General features: G+C 43.5%; 1 pseudogene; it reads left to right on the forward strand.

Annotated features, from left to right (window-relative positions):
• The first annotated feature begins 3,780 nt into the window (after positions 1-3,780).
• LOC148106838 (uncharacterized) lies at positions 3,781-7,023 on the forward strand (annotated as a pseudogene).
• The last annotated feature ends 16,992 nt before the right edge of the window (positions 7,024-24,015 follow it).

A 24,015-nucleotide genomic window follows, 5' to 3' on the forward strand; every position in this document is an offset into this window, starting at 1 on the left:
GAGAGGGAACACAAGCAGGGGGAGTGGGAGAGGAAGAAGCAGGCTCCTATCGGAGGAGCCCGATGTGGGGCTCGATCCCAAAACGCCGGGATCACACCCTGAGCTGAAGGCAGACGCCCAACGACTGAGCCACCCAGGCGCCCCCTAGAGCGCTGTGTTTTAACAAGCCTTCCAGGGGATTCTGATGTTCTGATGTTCTCAAACTCAGGTTCGAGAGCCACTGTACCATAGATAAAAGGAAGGATATCTCCTTTACTATAAGAGAGAAAAGTGGATCAGAAAAGTACAGATGTGGATAGACGGATCAGTTTGGTATGGGAAAATTCACTCATTCAACTAATATTTATTAAATATCTAACACGTGCCAGGCACTAAGGATACCGACCAACAAATTCCTGACCTTACGCAATTTACATTTTAGTCAGGGGAGACACAATAAACAAGTAAACAAGGAAAATCTATCATAAGGACCTTGGATTTTACTCTGAATGAGTGGGGAATGCATTACTAGAAAGTAAGCTTCATAAAGGCAGACCTTTTTACCCGTTTTTTTCACTTCTGTGCCCCCATAGCCTAGAATGGTGCCTTGATTATGTCTGTTGAACAAGAAAACTGGAGGGCTTTGGGCTAACATGATTTGGTTTAGATTTTTAAAAGTCTCACTGTGTTGAAAATAGACATTTGAGGTCAACGGTGGGAGCAATGACACCAGTTAGAGGCCATTGCCATATTCCAAGCAAGAGCTGATCATGGCTTAGTACAGGGCGGTAGTGGTAGCAATGGTGAGAAGTGATCAGATTCTGAGCATGTTTTGAAAGTAGAAGCAGCAGGATTTTTTTTTTTGATGTACTAGATGCAGGGGGAGAGAAAAAGAGGAGAGTCAACTATGACTCGAAGAGTGTAGGCCTGAGCAGCTTGAAGGCCGGAGCTACCACAGACTAGAGGAGGAAGGGCTATGTGAGTATCAGGTGTGTGGGGGGAGGCAGGGAGAAGAGATCAGCAGCAGAGGCCCATTTACTGTAAAGCTAATGATGCTTAGGTCTCTCATTTGCTCAGGCTCTAGCAATTTGTTAGTAAGTTATTTTCTTTTTCCTTTTTTTTAAAAGATTTTATTTATTTATTTGACAGAGAGAGAGAGAGCACAAGCAGGGGAAGCAGCAGGCAGAGGGAGAGGGAGAAGCAGACTCCCCACTGAGCAGGGAACCCCACGTGGGGCTTGATCCTAGGACCATGGGATCACGACCCGAGCCAAAGGCAGATGCTTAACCAACTGAGCCACCCAGGCACCCCAGTAGGTTATTTTCAAGTTCTTTTTCCTAAAGAAAGGGCCCCCAATTGTATAAGTTTCAGGACCCAGACATTTGGATGTGCCCCTGATCAGAAGTTCCATTTTGGACATATTAAGGTTGAGATGTCTGTTAGATAATCTGTTACAGACTGAATTAAGTCCTTCCCCAAATCATATGGTGAAACCCTAACCCTGAAGATGATACTTTGGATATAGGGCCGTTAGGGAGGTAATTAAGGTTAAATGAAATCAAAAGCGTAGGGACCCAAAATGGTAGAATTGGTATCTTCGTAAGAAGAGAGACACCAGAGAGCTCTCTTTCTCTCCACGCACACACACACAAGAAAGGCCATGTGAGGACACAATGAGAAGGTGGCCATCTACAAGCCAGGAAGAGAGGTCTCACCAGACACTAACCCTGACACTCCTCGGGTTTGGACTTCAGGCCTCCAGAACTATGAGAAAGTTAATGTCTATTGTTTCAGCCACCCAGTGTGTGGGCAGCAGAATGAGTCTGGAGTTCAGGAGAGAGGTCTGGCTGAAGATACAATTTTGGGAGTCATCAACGTATAGACAGTAGGACAGCAGGTGATGTCATGAGGCTGGATGCAGTCATCAAGGAAGTGAAGGCAGGTAAAGAGAGGAGGTCCAGGGGCAGAGCCATGGCACTCTCTAACATTCAAAGTTCACTTGATGCTGAGGAACCAGCAGTAAGGGGAAAGAGAAACCAAGAGATTGTAGCATCTTTGAAACCAAGGGATGGAAGTGTGTCAAGGAGAACAGAGTAACCGTGTCAAATGCTGCCGATAGATCCAGAAGGATGGGGACAGAACATACTGTTAGATTTACCATCATGGAGTGATTGTTTTACATCTGCGCGCTTCAATTTTCTCTGTGAAGTAGGGGGCACTGTCATCCGTTGAGAGAGGGGCTGGGGCCGGGAGAGTCAGGGAGATGGCAAGACGCGAGGCGTAAGGAGAGCGAGGGAAGTTTGGAGAAAGCAAAAGCACAAGCTGACCCGGGAGAAGGTGCAGGGTCGTCGGGCAGCACGGAGGGCCGGTTGGAGGTGTTCTGCAAGCACTTGGGTTCCCAGCCGCAGCAGGGGACAGGGCTGCTAAGGGTTAATAACTTTTTTACATGTCTTTAAAAATAAGAACAGCAGATCCTTGTTTAGGGCCTCGGAGACAGTTTCAAGATAAGAAAGAACAGGCCGCTGACAGTCCAGGAGAGGCCACTTGGACCTCAGGGGAGTGTCACGTAGCAGTGTCCAGCTGTAAGAAATCCTGGAGCCGGAGACTGCTGCGCGGGCTCTTGTCCCCGCACGAGAGCTGCCCCCAAAGCGGCCTGACGCTGGGCTGTGCCAGGTGATAGCTGCTGGCCTGTTGTCACTTCGCATTTCCTGGCTGGCCTCGAGGAGCACGTGTGCATGTGTCTAGTATACTGCAAGGGGAACCAGGAACGAGATCCAGATGGCTGTGCTCTGACAGGCTCTCAAATGCATTCCTTGCCTCTCCGGGGATAACTTTGTAACATTAATAGTTAATCCTTTATGAGAACTCTTCTCCGTGCTATACGGGGTCCACTGATTGAATGTCGAGCCCAGCCCGATGTGGTGGACGATACCGCTCTCCCCATTTTACAGAGGAGACAACCGAGGCGCAGAGAGGTGACATCCCTTGCTCCGGGGACACACCGAGGGGAAGCGACAGGGCCGGACTTCAGACCCAGGCCGACTGACCCACGGAGTATAAAACACAGGGAGTGTTCACCACACACGTGCCAGGCAGGGCACTAAGCGCTTTACGTGGATTATCTCATTTCATCCTTGCTGCAGCCCATTGAGGTTGACACTTGAGTAATCTCGTTTTGCTAATGAGGTCAAGCAACTTAATCCAGCTCACAGAGCTAAGAAGTGGTGGAGGCCGCTTTTGGACTCAGCAGAGGGGTGAGGAGAGCTAGTAGCCGACTGCCCTTGTCTGGCAGATAGATGTGAAAATAAACGAATGTTTCTTGTAATTGTCTTAAAGAGCCCTTCGCCTCAGCTGTGCTAAGGGCTCCACAGCCCACGCCAGAGGGCGAGGCTGGACATCAGTATCTGGGGACAGTCAGCCTTAGCCGGTCCAGAAGGAGGTCTCACCGGCCGAGAGTGTGGACAGAGGGGTGGAGAGAGGCCAGCACTGAGCCCTCGGAGACTTCAACACGGGAGTGGCCCATAGTGTCAGACAGGGGCGAGCAGGGGGACAGCGGAGGAGCACGCAGCGGCTCTAAGCAGCACTGGTGACCTCGCGGTGGGGCTGTGAGCGCAGGGACCGAGCTGCACGTGGGGGGCGGTCAGGGAGGTGAGGAAGCGCGGACAAGGGGAGAGGGCTGAGCGGGCAGCGGAGCTGAGGAGCTGGGGTGAGCACACAGGGGAGAGAGGTGATGGACAGAGCCCGGGAGGAGGGGCCCCTCACTCTCTGATACTAGAGGCGAGTTAGTCCAGGGGCGTGGGGATGGGTCAAGTGTGTAGGTGGAGCGGGGCCCAGCTCCCCAGCTCCCCCATACCCCGCGCCTCTCTTCCCTCCGCGACAGAAGGGCATTTGTTCGGAGTGAGGGAGCTGCAGATCGCGGTGGGTTCTGGGGGCGAGCGGCCGTCAGGTCAGGACAGCAGCGGTGCGCGTGGGGGCCGGCCGCTTCCAGACACCCCGCAGCTGCTCCTCACGACCTCCCTCAGCAGGGGTGTCGTCGCCCCAGTTCTCGAGGAGGAAGCTGAGGTCCTAGAGGCCTCGGCGGTTTGGAAGAGCAGAAGGGCAGGGAGAGCTGGCTGGTGAAGGACAGCTGCAGGAACTGAAGGAGAGCTCCCAGGGCACCTGTCGGCCCCACTGGGCCCCTTGCTTCGGCGGCGCCGGGCGTCCCTCCCGAAGGAGGGGGAGACGGGTGGTCGGCCTGGCTGACAGAGGCTGAGGGGTTCAGGTGCTGCTGAGAAAGCACTTCGAGGGATCCTGTGTGGAGTCCAGGCTGAGAGAAGGATGTGAAGTCACCAGGGGGTGGAGAGGCTGGGAAAATGGGGACGGCTCAGGATTCTGGAAGTCTACTGGAAGTTCAAGGAAGGGGCTTAATGGGAAAGTGAGAAAGTAGGAAGGCCGAAAAGTCCTGGCCCGGTCTGAGAGTGACATTTTGGAGGCGGAGATTTCAAAAGAGGAGGTGTGCCCAGAGGCGGCAAAGCCGAAGGGGCGTCCATGGGCGAGGGCTGTGAGGTTGTGAGTGAGACCCCAGAGGAAAGGAGAGGCGGGAACCCTGAGGTCTGGTTTTCCGAGGAGGGTCCGCAGAGGCACGGGAGTTACTCAGGATGATGGCAGCGTGGAAAGTTTGGAGCTGAGGCAAATGGCAGCCTGGTCTCTTCCTCCCATGGCTGGGGAGAGTGAGCAGCCTCCACTGGGGAGGACGACCCCCTACCTGGGAAGTGGCGGATTCAGCCTGGGCATCGGGCTACCAGCCTGTAAGGTTAATGACTAGAAGAGGGCACGCAAACCAGGCTTTCTTCACATCCAAGATCCCCACGGTGGCTTTTTAATTGACAACGTTCAAATGGTACTTGACTGTTTGTAACGTGGGTGTCAATTTAAATATTCTCTTGCGTGAATTTTAGGCAAGTCTCTTAACTTGCTTTCTGACCCAAACAGCTTGGAAACAGATTATGCTGGTTTGTACAAAGTTGCAAGTGTGTTTTGAGCAAAATTTTAAAGCTATTTTAACAATACTCTTCATATCGTCTGTTCATTGCTTGCTCATTCCTCCCCTGTCTCCCCACGTAAACAGAGAAACTAACACACAAACTCCTGGCATCACATTCTGCTTTCCACATCGCTGGCCTTTGTGGGGGCCTTTTGCCCCAAAGAGGTGAAAGACCAGAATTAAGGCTTCTGGCCTGATTCTTTTTTCCTACCACACGGGGGCAGACTTTTTAACGAAAAAGGGGGAAACAACTTTATCTTGCACTATATGGAACTGCAAACAGAGATGGGGCTGTAGCGCACAACGTGAAGACTATGGCAAGCAGTGCTGCATTGTGTATTTGGAAGCTGCTTAGAGAGTAGACCGGAAAAATTCTCATCACAGGAAAAAAATGTAGCTATGTGAGGTGATAGATTTTAAATGAACTTATTGCGATGATCATTTTGCAAGAGATACATGTATCAAATCGTATTGTATACCTCAAACTTATACAGTGCTATATACCAATTATGTTTCAACAGAACTGGAAGAATGAAAACAGAAAGGAAATAGTGAGAAGTTATGTGAAGGCCAGATTTTGTGTGGTTTTTAGGTCTTGACAAATCTGCTTTCCTCAAATCTGCAAGTCTTCCTGTTCATCCTGCACCAACGAACTAGCTCTCTTCGGCCCTTCCTTTCTTCTTTCCTCCCTTCTTCTCCCACTTGCTTACTCCCACAAATCTGTATTTACTCTACGTGGAGCAGCCTGATAAAATGCAGGATGCCCAGTTAAATTCGAACAGCAGATAAACGACAAATATTTTGTAGTATAAGTATGTCCTATTCATATTCTGGGGACATACTTATACTACAGAATATTGACTGCTTAGCCAAAATTCAAATTTAATTGGGTGGCCTGCAGTTTTACTTGCTAAATCTGGTGATCCCAACCCTGGGCCAAGAGCAGTGCTGGAAGCCGGCTGGATAAAGAGCTCGGGGTCTCCTGGCAGAGGCCTGCCTAAAATCCTGAGCAGTACGGTGCTAGAGGCTGGGGGCTGGGGCCCAGCCTGTGCCCTCAGAGAAGACTACCTCAGCAACCTTACCTTCCAAGCTGCCACTTCCGTTCCATTCTTTCCACTGGAAACAGCCAGCTGCAGGGTCTCCTCTGGGAAGCCTTCCCTGATCTCCCCAGGGACAGCAGTCACCTCAACGCTTTCAATTTATGTCTCTGTTAACACCTATCACACTATATGCTTTACATTTGTCTTAGGCACCAGACTGTTCATAACTAGAGGTCAGAGGGTTTTTTTTTTTTTTTTTGTTCATCTCTGTTTCTCAATTGCCTGACACCGTGTCTGGCACAGAATAAACCATATACAAGAAAGGGTCCTGATTAGATGACTTCTAGTGTCCTTTATGGATTCAGAAGGAGTCCCAGGTTAAGTCGCAGGCTGGCAGAGCACAGGCAGTAACCCCATTTCTGTCACTGGCTGCCACAAATTGCTCCAAGAGGCTGGTTGAGGAACACTGGTTAAAAAGTGCTTCAGGGGCGCCTGGGTGGCTCAGTCAGCGAAGCGTCTGCCTTTGGCTCAGGTCATGATCTCCGGGTCCTGGGATCGAGCCCCCCTCCGGCTCTCTGCGGGGAGACTGCTTCTCCCTCTCCCTCTGCTACTCCCCCTGCTTGTGCTCTCTCTCTCTCAAAGTGTTAACTATACTTCAAAAAAAATTTTTTTTAAGTGCTTTGGCTGAGGGTCACGTGGAGCTGCAGGCTGCCTCAGTGGTGTCTTTAGGGGTCAGCTCTGTGGCAGAAGACGTCAAGACCTCTATCAAGAGCTACCACACTGCCCCTTGTGAACCAGACCAGGAACTGCTGGCAGAACTCCCTGGACGTCCAGTGCTGTAAGAAGGCAGTGACAGCCAAAGGAGGTGATGTCTCTGTGGGGCAGTGGCATAGGTGTGTGTACAAGTCCCGCTGCCCCACATCCTGGGTGTCAGCCTTGCACGACCGCCGGGCAGAAGGCAGGTTTCCTGGGAAGATCTGAACTGGCTCCACCCACCTCTCCTCTGTCCTCCCTCCTTCTCCCAGGGTGGGACCTAGACACAGGGTGATCCCCACCCTGGGATCCTGAATCAGGGCTTAACTGATAATAAATATTCGTTGGAAGTGTGTAAGAATATGTATGTAAGAGCCGGATGATCGAGCAAGAAGCCCGGGTGGAATTAGTACCTTGACCAGGAAGGGGGGTTCAGGGTGATTGTTTTTCCCATTTTGTCTTGTTGTATGTTATTAAATTGACCACATTCTCTATCCAGACAATAGGGTGATTATACAAAATAGCCTTGAGCCCCTGTATGTGCTAAAATTTATCTGTATATTCCCCTTTATTATCTACACAATTTAAAAAAATGACTTAAAATCAACCAGAAAACACTTCATAAAAATGGATCTGAAGGGGCACGTGCACCCCAATGTTTATATCAGCAATCTCCACAATAGCCAAACTATGGATGTCCATTGACAGATATCTGTTGACAGATGAATGGATAAAGATGTGGTATATACACGAAATGGAATATTTACGCAGCCATCAAAAAGGATGGAATCTGACCATTTACACTGACATGGATGGAACTGGACGGTATTATGCTGAGCAAAATAAGTCAATCAGAGAAAGACAATTATCATATAGTTTCACTCATATGTGGAATTTAAGAAACAAAACAGAGGGGAAAAAGAGGGAAAAAATAAAATAAGACAAAATCAGAGAGGGAGATAAACCATAAGAGACTCTTAACTCTAAGAAACAAAGTGAGGGTTGCTGGAGAGGAGGGGTGGGGATGGGGTAACTGGGTGATGGGCTTTAAGGATGGCACGTGATGTAATGAGCACTGGGTATTATATGCAATTGATGAATTACTGACCTCTACACCTGAAACTAATGATATACTATATGTTAACTAATTGAATTTAAATAAAATAAGTTAATAAAAAATGGACTTGCCTCCATTCCATCCTGGAACTCACAAGTAGAATCCCACCATAGACCCGCCTTTCAGGGGTAATTAAATAATAGCTAATGCTATGCAATGCCTCCTCGGTCCTGAGCACTGTTGTAAGTGCTTTACAGGTATTAACTCAGTTAAGCTTAAAAGGAGGTAACATAATGCAAGTATCAGCTCTGGAGCCAGACCATCTGAGTTCACAGTTCAGCTGTACCACTTCCTACCTGTTGACCTTGGGTAAGTCGATTAAGTTCTCTGTTCCTCAAATTCTCCATCTGTAAAAGGGGGATGCTGCTCTTGCTGCTGGTTTCTACCTTATGGGGTTGGAAGAAGATTAAAATAAATTAACATATGTAAAATACTTAGAATACTGACTGGCATCCAGTGAATATTATCTATGTACATATGCACAGATAGAGATTTGTAATACATACATCTCTCTCCGTCTAGAGAGATAATAAAATCTGTATGTATAGATAAACTTAACAAGAAGATACTCTGGGGGCACCTGATTGACCCAGTCAGTAAAGCGTCTGTGCTAAGCTCAGGTCATGATCTCAGGGTCCTGGAATCAAGCCCTACATTGTCGGGCTCCCTGTTCAGTGGGGAGTCTGCTTCTCCCTCTCCCTCTACCCTTCCCCCCTGCTCGTGTGCTCTCTCCCTCTCTCTAATAAATAAATAAAATCTTAAAAAAAAGAAGATACTCTTATTATACTCATTTTACAGATAAAAAAAGGAGGTTCGGGAAGCGCAAGTAGTTTTTCAAGGTCACGCGGCCTGCCCTCCTAACCACAATACTGCTTCTGTTTTTGTTTTGTTTTAAATAAACTTTTATTGATTGATTTATTGGTCGATTTTTAAAAGATTTATTTATTTTATATATATATAGAGAGAACACATGTGTGAGTGAGCTAGCAGGGGGAGGAGCAGAGGGAGAGAGAGAATCCTGAAGGAGACTCCCCACCGAGTGTGGAGCCCAACACAGGGCTTCATCCCAGGACCCCATCACCATGACCCGAGCCAAAATCAAGAGTTGGCTGCCCAACCAACTGAGCCACCCAGGTGCCCTGATTTTTTTTTTTTTTTAAAGTAGGCTCCATGCCCAATGTGGGGCTTGAACTCACAACCCTGAGATCAAGAGTTACATGCTCTATGGACTGAGCCAGCTGGGTACCCCCTAAATAAACTTTTTAATTTAAAAATAATTTTAGCTTACAGAAGAGTTACAAAGACAGTTCAGAGAGTTCTCATATACCTTATACGCAGCTTCCCCTAATGTTAACATCTTACATAAATTAATGTTGTTACTATGTTACTATTACTAACTAAACTATAGACTGGTAACTATTAATAGCTCTTATCTAAACTATAGATTTAATTTGGATTTCACCAGTTTCCCCACTAATATCCTTATCCTGTTCCAAAATCCAATTCAAGATGCCACATTGTGTTTAGCCCTACTGCTTGCTCCTTTTTTCTATTTCCAGCATAGTTAACATAGTGTTGTATGAGTTTTAGGCATACAATATAGTGATTCAACAGCTGGATGCATTACTCAGTGCTCTTCATGATAAGTGTACTCTTATTTTTCTTTAAAGATTTTATTTATTTATTAGAGAGAGAGAGAGTACAAGCTGGGGGAGCGGCAGAGGGAGAGGGAGAAGCAGGCTCCCCGAAGAGCAGGGAGCCCGATGTGGGGCTTAATAACAGGACCCTGGGATCATGACCTGAGCCAAAGGCAGATGCTTAACCATCTGAGCCACCCAGGCGCCCCCATGTTAAGTGTACTCTTAGAGCCAACTGCTTCTTTTTAAAAGATTTATTTACTCATTTATTGAGAGAGAGAGGGAGAGAGAGAGAGAGAAAGAGCAAGAGCATGGAAGCAGGGGCAGGGGCAGAGGGAAAGGGAGAGGGAGAGAAGCAGATTCCCCACTGAGCAAGGAGCCCAACATGGAGCTCAATCCCAGGACCCTGAGATCATTACCTGAGCTGAAATCAAGAGTCGGACACTTAACTGACTGAGCCACCCAGGTGTCCCTGCTTATTTTTTTTTAAGATTAAAAAAAAAAATTTAAGTAGTATCTATACCCAATGTGAGGCTTGACCCCACAACCCTGAGATCAAGAGGTGCATGCTTTACTGACTGAGCCAGCCAGATGCTCCAGTCGTACTGCTTCTTAATACCTATCTAGCAAGTACCCTGGGTCAGGCCCTATAGTAGGTACTGGGGACAGGAAGATGAGTAAGAAACTGTTCCGGCCCTCGGGAAGCTCCCAAACTATTGGAGAGAGAGAAGCAAGCTTTCAGTTATAATAAAGGGTAGTCAGTGCGATTACAATTAAGCATAGGGGGGGTGTGGGGGCTTAGACAGAAGCTTCCAGTTCAGCCGGGGTCATCTAAGCTGAGACCTGAAGGATGAGTAGGACGTAGCTAGGCAAGATCAGGGTGTGTGTGTGTGAGTGGAGCGGGAGTGGGCATTGAAAACCATATTTAAGGTGGAGAAAACATCATGTGCAAAGATCCAGAGGGGAGAGTGTGAGTATGGCCAGTGCTGGGAACTGCTCCATCTACCAAGATTTCACCACAAACTCTGAAACTCGCACCTGGACCACAACCGTCTACACTGGCCCTGACCTTTTCTGGGCCTTCAAGTTCTTTCTATGCTTTGATGGCCCCCCCTGCCTCACGCATGCACACTGTCTCCCACTCTCTTAGCTACACTCACGTCCCAACTGGCTTTACATTCAGTCACACCGGGACAGAACTCTGAAGTCCCCTGGGCCAATCCCTGACCCTGGGAAAACCCCACACCTCCTACTCTCAAGTGAAAGTCAGGCACTGGTTCATTTTGTTATAACTTCCTCCTAATTTTGGCCAAGCTTTGACTGTATGAGATATGACAAGGCCCTGAGCTTTGGAGTCATATAGACACAGGTTCGATCCTAACTCCTCTACTCACCACCTCTGTGGCCTTAGACAAGGTATTCACCATTTTATTTAATTAAAAATTTTTAAAAGTTGAGTATAGTTGACACACACTGTTACATTAGTTTCAGGAGTACAACATAGTGATTCAACTTCTCTATATGTTCTGTTATGGCTCACCACAAGTATAGCTACCATATGTTACCACACGATGCTATCACAATGCCATTCACTATATTCCATATGCTGTGCCTTTTATTCCTGTGACTTATTCATTCCATAAGATGTTCACTATTTTAAATTTGTTTCCTCTTCTGTAAAATAGGAATGCCAGTATTGTCTACCACCAAGAGCGGTTGTGAAGATTAAAAATAACATAGGTATACAAAACTTAACTCAAAATGGATCAAGGACCTAAATGTAAGACCTCGAACAATGAAACTCTTAGAAGAAAACATGGAATGAAAGCTTCATGGGCAATGATTTCTTGGACATGACACCAAAGGCACAGGTAACAAAAGAAAAAAGACAGACAAATTGGACATCGTGAAAATTTAAAAACTTAGTGCATCAAAAGAGTAAAAGAGAGTAAAAAGGCACAGAGTAAATTAATCCACAGAATAAAAAGAGAAACCATAGAATGGGAGAAAATCTGTGAAGATCGTATGTCTGATATCCAGAATATATAGAGAACTTCTAAAACTCAACAATGAAAAAACAAGCAACCTGATGCAAAAATGGGCAAAGGACTTGAATAGACATTTCTCCAAAGAAAATAAACAAATGGCCAATAAACACATGAAAAGATGTTCAACATCATTAGTCATTAGGGAAATGCACATCAAAACTACAATGAGAGACCACTTCACACCCATTAGGATGGCTACTATAAAAAACACAGACAATAACAAGTGTTGGTGAGGATGTGGAGAGAAGGAACTCTTGTGCACTGTCGGCGGGCATGTAAACTGATGCAGCCACTGTGGAAAACAGTACGGCGGTTCCTCAAAAAATTAAAAATAGAACTACCCTATGATCCAGCAATTCCACTTCTGGGTATATATATCCAAAAGAATTGAAAGCAGGGTCTCAAAGAGATATTTGCACACCCATGTGCTCATAGTAACATTATTCACAATAGCTAAACCATGAAAACAACCCAATTGTCCATCAGTGGATGAATGGATAAGCAAAATGTGGCTGTGGGCACCTGCGTGGCTCAGTTGGTTAAAAGTCTGCCTTCGGCTTAGGTCATGATCTCAGGGTCCTAATATGGAGCCCCATATCAGGCTCCCTGCTCAGTAGGGAGTCTGCTTCTCCCTCGCCCTCTGCCCCCCCCAACACATAAGCTCTCTCTCTTGCTCTCTCAAATAAATAAATAAAATCTTTTAAAAATTGTGGTTGTAAAGGGAAAAAGCGAGTCCTCTCCTCCTGTGTCGCTTTTTTAGTCTAACGCAACTACCATACTCACAACACTTCTAACACCAGTTGCGTGGGGGTTTTCCCCCAAGGCAATTCTCTAACACAGGCTGGGTGTCCTACAATTTAACTCAATTCTGACACTATCTACCTGGAGATAGCACCAGATCCCACAGCTTAAGGGCTCACTCCAACAAGACTGTTCCCCCCTTCCCCCAACTTCAGATGCCAATTGTAAATAGTAGGTCCCCAGGTTACCCACACTTTTGTCCAACATGGCTACAAATAGGAGGTTCCCATGACTCCCTCCTGGGGTTTGATTAATTTGCTAGAGCAGCTCACAGAACTCAGGGACATACTTACATTTACCAATTTATTAAAGAATATGATAAGGGATACAGATGAACAGCCAGATGAAGAGATACACAGGGTGAGTTCTGGGAGGGTTCCAAGTACAGGAGCTTCTGTGCCCATGGGACTGGGGGGCGTCACCCTCGCAATACATGGATGTGTTCACCAATCTGGAAGCTCTCCAAACCCCCTAGTATTGGGACTTTGAGGGAGGCTTCATGTAGGCATGATCAATCATTAACTACATTTCCAGCCCCTTTCCCCTCTCTGGAGAAGTGGGGGCTGTGGCTAGAAATTCCAAGCTTCTATACATGGCTTGGTCTTTTTGGTGAGCAGCCCCCATCCAAATGCCATCTAGGAGCCCACCCAAAGTTGCCTCATTAGGACAAAAGATACTCCTATCCCCCAGGAAATTCCAGGGCATTTAGGAGCCCTGTGTCAGGAACCTGCATCAAAGACCAAATATCAGAACAAAAGATGCTCTTAGAGCTCTTATCACTTAGGAATTTACAAGGGTTTCATGAGCTCTGTGCCAGGAACCAGGGGCAGAGATTAATACATACATTTTCTACTCAATCACAATGGCATACACATACAATGGAATATTATTCAGCCTTAAAAAGGAGGGAAATCCCATCTTGAGGACATTAAACCAAGTGAAATAAGCCACTCACACAAACCCATATACTGTATGACTCCACGTATGCGAGGTACTTAGAGTAGTCAAATTCACAGAGACAGAAAGTGTAATGGTGGTTGCCAGGAGCTGGGGGGAGGGGAGAATGGGGAGTTGTTATTTAATGGGGGCATTGTTTCAGTTTTGCAAGATGAAAAGAGTGGTGGCGATGGTGGTGGTGATGGCTGCACAACAATGTGGGTGTACTTAATCCCGCTGAACTGTATGTTTCACAATGGTTAAAATGGTCAAATTTGGGGTGCCTGGGTGGCTCAGTCGTTAAGCGTCTGCCTTCAACTCAGGGCACAATCCTGGCATTCTGGGATTGAGCCCCATGTCAGGCTCTTCCGCTGGGAGCCTGCTTCTTCCTCTCCCACTCCCCCTGCTTGTGTTCCCTCTCTCGCTGGCTGTCTCTCTCTCTGTCGAATGAATAAATAAAGTCTTTAAAAAAAATGGTCAAATTCATGTTATGTGTATTTTACCACAATAAAAAAAGAAAAAATATAAGCAGAGTTCTTTTTTTTCTCAAAGTTCTATTTTTTTAAAGATTTTAAGTCATCTTTACACCCAACGTGGTGTTCGAACTCACAACCCCGAGATCAAGAGTCACACGCTCCATCTATTGAGCTGGCCAGGTGCCTCTGCAAAGTTCTTGCTAGTGTGCCACATAACAGGTGTTGAGTAATCGGCAGCTTTCTTTCTTATCGACCCCCTTTTTGTTTATCACTAGGTGAACCTCCAGGGTTTTGTTTAGAGGGCCTACTCCAAACTTTTTCACTTTCTTCAGCCTTCAGTTCTCATTTTCTTCCCTTGCCCTCTATGTTCTGGGATCTCCTTTTGCTTCTTTGACAGTCTCTTGTGTTGCCTTTACTGGCTCTTCTTCCTTATTTCCTAAGTGTAGGTATGTCCTCAAGATCCTGTGCTCAAAAGTCTTCTTTTTCTATCTTATCTCTCTTAGCAATTTCATTTCAGGCTTATGTGAATGACTTCTTTTTTTTTTTTTTAAGTGAGCTCTACACTCAACGTGGGGCTTGAACTCATGACCCTGAGATCAAGAGTCACGTGCTCTACTGACCGGGCCAGCCAGGCGCCCCTTATGTGAATGGCTTCTATATGTGTATATCTGATCTCGACTTTTCATGTGAGCTCTGGACTTGATTTCCAGACTCCCAACGGACCATCTTCACCTGGGTGTTTTGAGGGCCTCGCACATCTAGTATATGCTAACGTCATCTCTTCTAGTTCTCCTTCTCACCCCTCCTCCAACCTGTTCTTCTGATGAGTTTATGTGTTAATGGCCTCACCATCTTCTCAGACCCTAGGTTTAAACTCTCAACTTCTTATGGTTCCAAGGAACAGTCATGCAATTCCCACATGTCCATTCTCACTGATGTCAACCAATTTCATACTTAAGCATCTTGCTGCCCAGTAGAGGCAATACCTTTCTAGTGAAGAGGCTCTTTGAGTACTATCCTGTCCAGAGTACTCCCTTTTCCTAATACCAAAATTTCTGGGAAATACAATTCAGAAATTTGTTTGATGAGCAAGGATTTAAAACAAAGGGAGGGGACTAGTCTTGAGGGACATTTCATTCCAGCTATGGTGAAGCCCAAGAAACTGTCCTTGTTCTGCAGCAAATGGTACGTAGATTCAACTTTTCTCTTCCCCATGTAGTGTCAGATACACATTGCCAAAGCATGCTCTTAGACACCCTTTTTTTCTTCGGTGCTGAGTTCTACTAAGAAACTTTATTGAGGGGTGCCTGCATGGCTCAGTTAATCGTCTGACTCTTGATTTCGGCTCAGGTCATGATCCCAGGGTCGTGGGATCCAGCCCTGTGTTGACCTCTGTGCTCAGCATGGAGTCTGCTTGTCCCTCTTCCTCTGCTCCCCCCATTCTCTCCTCTCTCTTTAAAATAAAAAAATAAAATCTTTTAAAAAACACATTATTGAGTGTGTTAACACCGTTGGCTCAGTGACAGTGTAGTTGACAGTCTCCTTCCATTATGAGTTGATTTAATCAGTTGACATCTCACAAAAGCAATCTTAATCATACCCATCAATCCCACTCTTAGGCCATTATACCCTAGGGAAAACTGGCACCTGTGCTCCAAAGACATGTAAATGAGTACTTATAGTAGCATAACCGCCCCAGACTGAAAAGGACCCAAATGTCCATCAATAGAACGGATGAATAAATTATGGCATATTTGTAAAATGGAATACTGACAACAAAAAGAATGATCTACAAGTACACACAAAATCACAGATACATCTGAAAAACAATGTTGAATAAAGTAAGTCTGAAAACACATGCAGTATAATTCCATTTATATAGAGTTCAAAGCTAAGTAATACTATATTGGTTGAAGATAAATGCATGTGTGACAAAAACTATAAAGATAATCAAGGAATAATTTTTTAAAAGATTTTATTTATTTATTTGACAGAGAGAGAGAGAGCACAAGCAGGCAGAGCGGCAGAGGGAGAGGGAGAAGCAGGCTCCCTGCTGAGTAAAAAGCCCAACACGGGGCTCGATCCAGGACCCTGGGATCATGACCTGAGCCAAAGGCAGATGTTTAACCAACTGAGCCACCCAGGTGCCCCTAAACAAGGAATAATTACCACAAAATTCAGGAGAGTTTTTGGAGATTTTGGAGGTGGAGAGGAGGATGGTAGGCTGAGAAGGGGCTTGGAAGGCTTTAAAGGCATCACGGATTTTCATATCATTATTATTCTTTAAACTGTGTATCTGTATTAAATACACTATTACATGTACAATAGACTTTAAAATTTTTAAAAGTTACTTTTTCAAAATGTAGTATCATTTCCCAGTTTTTTGAGATGAGAGGATGGCCCTTCCTTTAGCTAGATAGCTCTTGCCCACCTTCAAAACTCACTTCCAACCTCCTTTCGGAAGCCACCTCTGACTCCCCAGGTTGATTTAATATGGAAAATTTCAAATGTACACAAAAGTAAGGAAAATAATATAATGAGCCACCATGTAACCATCCCTGAGCTTCAACAATTATCCACACATAGCCAATCATGTTTCTTCTATACTCTGACACGTTTCCCTCCCCATACTGGATCATTTGAAAACAAATCTCAGCCATGTTATTATTTCATCTGTAACTACTTTGGTAAAAGTCTCTAAAAGATAAGGACTTCTAAAAAAGGGCACAACCCCAATACCATTATCCACTTCAAAAATTTGACAGACTCCTTAATGTCAAATATCCAGATAGTGTTCAATTTTCCCTGTGTCCTATAGCTTTTTTTTTTTTTTTTTTGAGAGAGAGAGAGCAAGAGAGCACAAGTGCCTGAGTATGCAAGTTGGGGGGAGGAGCAGAGGGAGAAAGAAAATCCCAAGCAGGATCCACGCCCAGCGCAGAGCCTGACATGGGGCTGAATTTCACGACCCTGAGATCATGACCTGAGCTGAAATCAAGGGTCGGACAGTTAACCGACTGAGCCACATACATGGCCCTCCTATAGCTCTTGATTTGTTTAAATCACCATCTAAACAAATTTCTCACTGTTGGTTATGTTTTTTTAAGTTTCTTTGAATCTAAAGTCTCCCCCCTTTTTTTCCTTGCAATTTATTTGCTGAAGAAACCAGATCTGATCAATTTCCTGCATTCTGGATTTCTGGCTGTTTCAGCTGTCCTCTGCTCATTCCACAAACCTCTCTACCTTTACCTTTTCCCACCATTTTCTATTTCCATCTGTACATTTTTTTTGGAGGGTTGACAGAAAGGATGCCAAAAGTACAGAATGAAGGGGTGGGGAGTAAACCCTGTGCAGATCTCTACCCTAGGACTCCTTATACTTGACTGGAATCATGAGTTTCTTTGTCCCCCTCCAACACACCTCTTGGTGATCAACACTGTATCTTACTTGATTTTTTATCTGTGCTTTACACAGAATTTTACACATAGTAGGTGTTTTCAGTGTTTATTGAAAGAATGAATAAGGCTGCTCTCTTGTACTGCTTAGGTGCTATACCCTCTTTTCCAACTTTGCAATAAGATTAAGACCTTGTGAATCTTTGATTTCAACCCCCTGGGGTGAGGTATTATGCAAAATTCTTTTGATAGTTACTTTTCTTGAAAAGTTTGACGAATTTCATTGTAAAGAGTGCTTTGTTTATTGTACTTTCCTTTGTTGCCCATTTCCTGAACCACCGTGGTCTTGATAAGCTTGTTTGAAATTGAGCACAGAAGTTCCCTGCTCTGTAACTTGATTGGGGGGAGCTCCCAAGCAGCCTTGCCCTCAGGGGGGAATTGTGGGTTAACGGCTTCTGAGTAATGTATTACTCACCACAGCTTCTTAGAAACTTCTGAAGCAAATTAGTACTTTCTGAGGTATCTTTGCTCTGTTCCTTGAATTCCACGGGCCATCCCCTCTTGTAGATTTTGTAGGTTTTCCTCCCTTACTATACGAAAAACAATGTCACCGAGAAAGCTGGGAACAAAATTCCTTTTCTGCACTTACTCTAGTATTTTCTCTTGATTTACAGTTGAGACATATGTACTCTCCAGTACACATGGCTAAACCTCCTTTCCGTTAATAGGTACATGAACCCATATTTACAGTCTGTTTTACTTCATCACAAACACAAAACATACCAATGCCGCCAAATAAGAAAACTTTCCTATACGCTATTGGATTTGATAATATTGTACTCCTTATCCATTTGATCCTGTGAAAACCACTGATGTCCTTAGAATTGTTTTAGAAATACTTCCTGTCTTCTTAATCCAGGAAATGAATCTGGTTCATGGACTTGCAATATTATAAAGTTGTTATGAACTGGACTGAGTAATTTAAAATTCAGCTGAACTAATCTTGCGTGTGTAGGGTTTATGGAATTACAGTTGAAATTGTAGGTGATGAAGTTCCTTCCTCGGTATTTTTTAATGTGGCAGTTAGATTATAGTGAATTAAGATTTCCTGGAGAGCCAATTTTAAGCCATCAACTGACAGTGAAGGATGAACAAAGACTAGATGACATACTGAAATTATACCTGGTACATAAACTTGTATCGAACACTACTAATCTGGCAAACAATGCAATGAGTGACAGCAAATGCAATCAAACAGAAACCTAGATCAATTATCTTAGAAAGATTGCAGTCAGCAGATAAAAATGGGACCATGGAGTCTTCTGAATTAACTAGCACTGAGAACATGAATCAGTCTTTCATCTTTTATTATTTCATCCTTTTCCTTTGAAGTAAACTTAAAAATAATCTTTTCGCCAACTCCTCAAAATGAAATATTCACTATATCACTCTTACTCCTTATTAAAAACTGGTATTAGTGTGCCTTTATACTGAAGACATCAAAGAAACTATGGAGTGTACTTGTATAAACATAAGGAAGCCTGAAGTATATTGCTTATTTTTCTACGGAACAAATGCAAAATCATGATAGTTCATTGAGCATTTACTGGATTCTACTTGGATTTTCTGAAAGAAAGTTCTCTTTCCTTTTTGATGCAATCCTTGTTGAATGGATGAAATGTGGTAATTTGTTTCTAGCATCTTGAGATCAGCCCCACTTTTCTAAAGATTTTTTTTTTTATTTGACAGAGATAGAGACAGCCAGCGAGAGAGGGAACACAAGCAGCGGGAGTGGGAGAGGAAGAAGCAGGCTCATAGTGGAGGCCTGACGTGGGGCTCGATCCCGTAACGCCGGGATCACGCCCTGAGCCGAAGGCAGACGCTTAACCGCTGTGCCACCCAGGCGCCCCCAGCCCCACCTTTCATCCATGATAATGCCCATCGAGTAGAGTACTGTGCTATGTTAGGTTTTCCAGTGGGTTTGGATTTTAATAGGTTTATTCCATTGCTAAGTAGTATCTAACTCTTCAATATATGATTGTGTAAGTACATCTGGATGTTATTTACTCAGACATTTTAAAATGTCAGAACATATCCTGTTACATGTTGTAGACACCACTGATGGCCTACCACTACCCCCTTTTCCATGATAACAGAACCCCAATTTGTGCTGGTATGAGGCACCATGGGTTAAAAGAGAGACTGGGTCCCTTCCCAGACCCAGTCCTTCACCTGGCTAAGCCAGACTTGGTAATTTTTTTTAATTAAAGCTTTATTTTTTTAGAGATTTAAATTCATAGCAAAATTGAGGAGAAAGTAAGAAATTTTCCATATACCTCTCTTCACCACATATGCATAGCCTCCCCCATTAACAACATTCCCTTCCAGAGCGGGACATCTGTTGCAATCAACGAACCTACATGGACACATCATTATCACCCAAAGTCCAGAGTTTACATTAGAATTCACTCTTGGTGTTGGACATTCTATGGGTTTGGACAAATGCATGATGACAGGTATTTATCATTATGGCATCATGCAGAGTATTTTCACTGCCCTAAAAATCCTCTATGCCCTGCCTATTTATCCCTCCCTGTCCCCCTGGCCACCGCTGATCGTTACATTGTCTCCATAGTTTTGCCTTTTCCAGGATGGAAATCATATAGTACGTATCCTTTTCCAGATTGCTTCTTTCACTTAGTAAGATGCATTTAAGGTTTTTCCTGTCTTTTCACGGCTTGATAGATCATTGATAGATCATTTCTTTTTAGAGCTACATAATATTCCATCATCTGTATGAACCACAATTTATCTATTCGCCTACCGAAGCGCATCCTGGTTGTTTCCAAATTTTGGCAATTATGAGTAAAGCTGTTATAAACATCATGTGTGGGTTTTTGTGTGGACCTAAGTTGCAACTCCTTTGGGTAAATACCAAGAAGTCTGATCACTGGGTCATATGACAAGAGTACTTTAGTTTTGTGAGAAACCATCATAATGTCTTCCTAAGTGGCTGTACCATTTTGTAGTCCCATTAGCAGTGAATGAGAGTTCCTGTTGGCTCACCTCCTCACCAGCATTTGGTGTTGTCAGGGTTCCAGATTTTGGCCATTCTAATTGGTATCTAGTGATATCTCATTGTTGTTTTAATTTGCATTTCCCTTATGATATGGTGAGGAACATCTTTCCATGTGCTTATTTTCCATCTGTGTATCTTCTTTGGTGAGGTGTCTGTTAAGGTCTTTGTCTTATTTGTTCATCAGGTTGCTTGTTTTCTTACTGTAGAATTATGTGTTCTTTGTATATTTTGGGTAATAGTCCTTTTTCAGATGTGTCTTTTGCAAATCTTTTCTCTCCGTCTGCAGCCATGGTAATTTCATTATCCTTATGAATGACTGGCTTAGGCACAGACATATAATTTTGGTAATGACACATGTGGAAAAGTCTGTTGGAGAGCTTTTGGGAAAGCTTTTCTCAGAAAGGGGCACTAGAAAAGGATGTCCTCTCCTTTGGCCTTTGGAAATCAGTGTTTGAGGACGTGATACCTGGGGCTATTGTAACAATTCACAGCTATGAGGAGAGTAGCAGGCAAACAGAACCTCAGAGTAGAAAAATGGAAAGAAGATGAATCCTTGATAGTATTGTTGGGCCAGTGAATTACCCAAACAGCCTTGTCTCTGTTGTCCTTGTCATAGGACTTAATAAACTCACAACTGTTGGAGCTAGTTTGGATTGTTTTCTATTACTCGTTTCCAGGCATCCTGACATACTACATAGAGCTGATGGTTCCTGTATAGCATTAGGTGGCATCATTCTCTGTCTCCTGACACTACACTAAAATTTCAGAGATTCTGCCCCATTAGGGCTGAATGTCAACACGAAATAATTAAAACGGATTTATACAGTGTTCCTTTCTTTTATCATTACTTTTACTTTATTAAGAATGTGTACTTACAAAAGCAATAGTTTTATCATAGAAAATTAGGAAGAAAGTCTTTATATATATTTTTAAAACTGCAGAATTATTGGAGGTGTGCTCATTACATTTGCAATGACAGAGAGATAGGAGAGCACCATATGACAGTCAAGATTCAGAAATATTTCAACAAGCTATAATGATGAGCCCAAACCAACAAGGTGAAATGTAATAGAAATGTACATTTTTGCATTTAGGTTAGAGCTGAGGGCTGTGGCTGCTCAGGATGAGAGTTAAAGGCTGTTTATATGAAAAGTATCTGGGGGTTTCAGTTAAGTGCTAATTCGCTAAGTGCCAGGATTAGGACGGGGCAAAAGAAATTACTAAAAGTGTAAATATATAAATCCTGCCTTCATTCAACAAGTATTTATTAAGCATGTATTCAACAAATGCATATTGGCAGCTGGTTAAGAGGAAGGGCTTTGGACTTTAACTTTTCTCAGCTTGGATGGTGTGATCTTAGGCAAGTTACTTAATTGTGTCTCAGTTTTCTTAACTGTCAAATATGACTGATAACAATGCATAGTGGCTGAGAGAACCAAAATAAGAATCTATGAAAGTACTTATTAGCAATATTTTTTAGTGCTTGGCCTTGTATTAGATCAACTGTGGTAATTTACCCACAATAATCTGCTTTGTTCATTTTATACTGGGAGAACTTTGTTTTTTAAAGATTTATTTATTTATTTTGGAGAGAGAGCGAGAATGAATGGGGGGTGGCAGGGGGAGAGGGAGAGAGAGAATCTCAAGCAAACTCGAAGCTGAGCACGGAGCCTGATGTTGGGCTCAATCTCATGACCCTGAGATCATGACCTGAGCTGAAACCAACAGTTGGATGCTTAACTCACTGCACCACCCAGGCGCCCCCGGAGAACTTTATTTTTATACTATATTTTGAAGCACACTGAGAAACTAGAGAACGATCAGGCAAGCATGAGAAGAGGATCTCTGGAAATAATATCACATGAGGAGTCATTTCAGGCATTAAACATTTGATCTGAAAAGACTTCGTATGTTTAAAAGGAGCCCTAGGAATCAGGTAATACATTTATTTAGCGTTGCTCCAAGGGAACCCTGGACACAATAAGGAGAAGCAGAATTCAGCTCAATATACTGAAGACCTTAACTATGATTGTTATGCGATAATTGCATGGCCTAATTGGAAAAGCTGTGACCTCCCTGTCATTATTGTAAGTACTTGGGCAGAAGCCAGATGGGCATCTGTCAGGGAGGATGTGGGGAATTCAGTGAGTCCTGCAGTTATAGATTTGACTTGGGCTCCTTTTAGCAGTAAGGCTCTGATTGAATTTTTTCACCCACGTATCCTTGGAAAGTTTTTTAACCTACAAGGAATATTAATGCACCATCAGGGAAACAATTGTCCATTTTGCAGAGTCAAAAATTTCAGAATTCAAATGTCCTCTAGAGACTAAATAGATGTATTTCTCAATTACTGGTCTATGAATTGGAAAGAGAATTAGAAAGCAAATTACTCATTTTTCATTTTATTAATTTTTCTTTCATTATAAAAGTACTATAAATACATTAAATAAAATGGTAAAAGAGAAAGGAAGGATAAATCAGTTCTACATCATTTTTATGCAGTGTTTAATATATGACTTGTATTTCATATATATGGAAGTATCAACATAATTATATATAATTGTATCTATATATATAAAGTAACATAATATACAATATATAAAATATATAAATACAATAAATGCGATATAAATACAATACAAAATATAAATATGTTATATACTATAAATATATAGGGGCGCCTACGTGGCTCAGTCAGTTGGATGTCTGACTCTTGATTTCGGCTCGGGTTGTGGTCTTGGGGTTGTGAAATCAAACCCCACATCAAGGCTCTGTGCTCAGGAAGGAGTCTGCTTGAGATTCTTTCTCTCCCTCTGCTCCTTCCCCAGCGTGCTCACTCTCTCAAATAAATAAATAAAATCTTTAAATATATATATATATATAATTATTATATTTATATATAGGGTTTTTGCTCTTTTCAGAGTATAAGAGTTGTACTAGTTTGCTAGGGTTGTCGTAACAAAATACTACACACTGGGTAGTTTAAGCAGCAAAAATTTGTCTCACAGTTCTGGAGGCCAGAAGTCTGAAATCAAGGTGTAAGGAGGGTTGGTTCTTTCCGAGAGCTATGAGGAAGAATCCAGGCCTCTCCTCCAGGTTCTGGAGGTTTGCTGGCTGCCTTTGGCATTCCTTGGCTTCTGCTACAACATCCCAATCTCTGCCTTCATTGTCCCATGGCCTTCTCCCTGTGTGCATGTCTGTTCCCAAATTCCCCTTTCGTAAGGACAACAGGCACAAAGAATTAGGGACACACCCCCCTCCAGCGTGATCTCATCTTAACTTAATGAATCACATCTGCAATGATTTTATCCCCATATAAGGTCACGTTAGGAGGTACTGGGGGTGAGGACTTCAATGTATGAATTTTGGGGGTACACAATTCAACCCATAACAACGCTCAAACCAATTTACAGTGCCATCTACAATGTATAAGAGTGCCTGTTTGCCTGTATCCTCGATAACATCAGGTTTTATTTTAAAAAGTAATTTTTTTTGCCAAATAGGTGAAGAATTGCACCATAGTGGTGTTTTAATATATACTCCTTTCTCAGAGACTATGAATGGTTTTCTGTTTGCTTACTAGCTGAATGTCTTCTTTTGTGAAATGTCTTTTCGTGTCTGCTGCCTCTATTTTTTAAATTATGAAAGTAATATATTACAATAGATTTGAAAAACAGAGAAAATAAAAACCACCTCTAATGCCACTATTCCGACACAGCTATTATCATTTTTAT

The sequence above is a fragment of the Ursus americanus genome, chromosome X, assembly GCF_024610735.1.
Source record: "Ursus americanus isolate L20-20 chromosome X, mUrsAme1.1.p, whole genome shotgun sequence".
NCBI lineage: Eukaryota > Metazoa > Chordata > Mammalia > Carnivora > Ursidae > Ursus > Ursus americanus.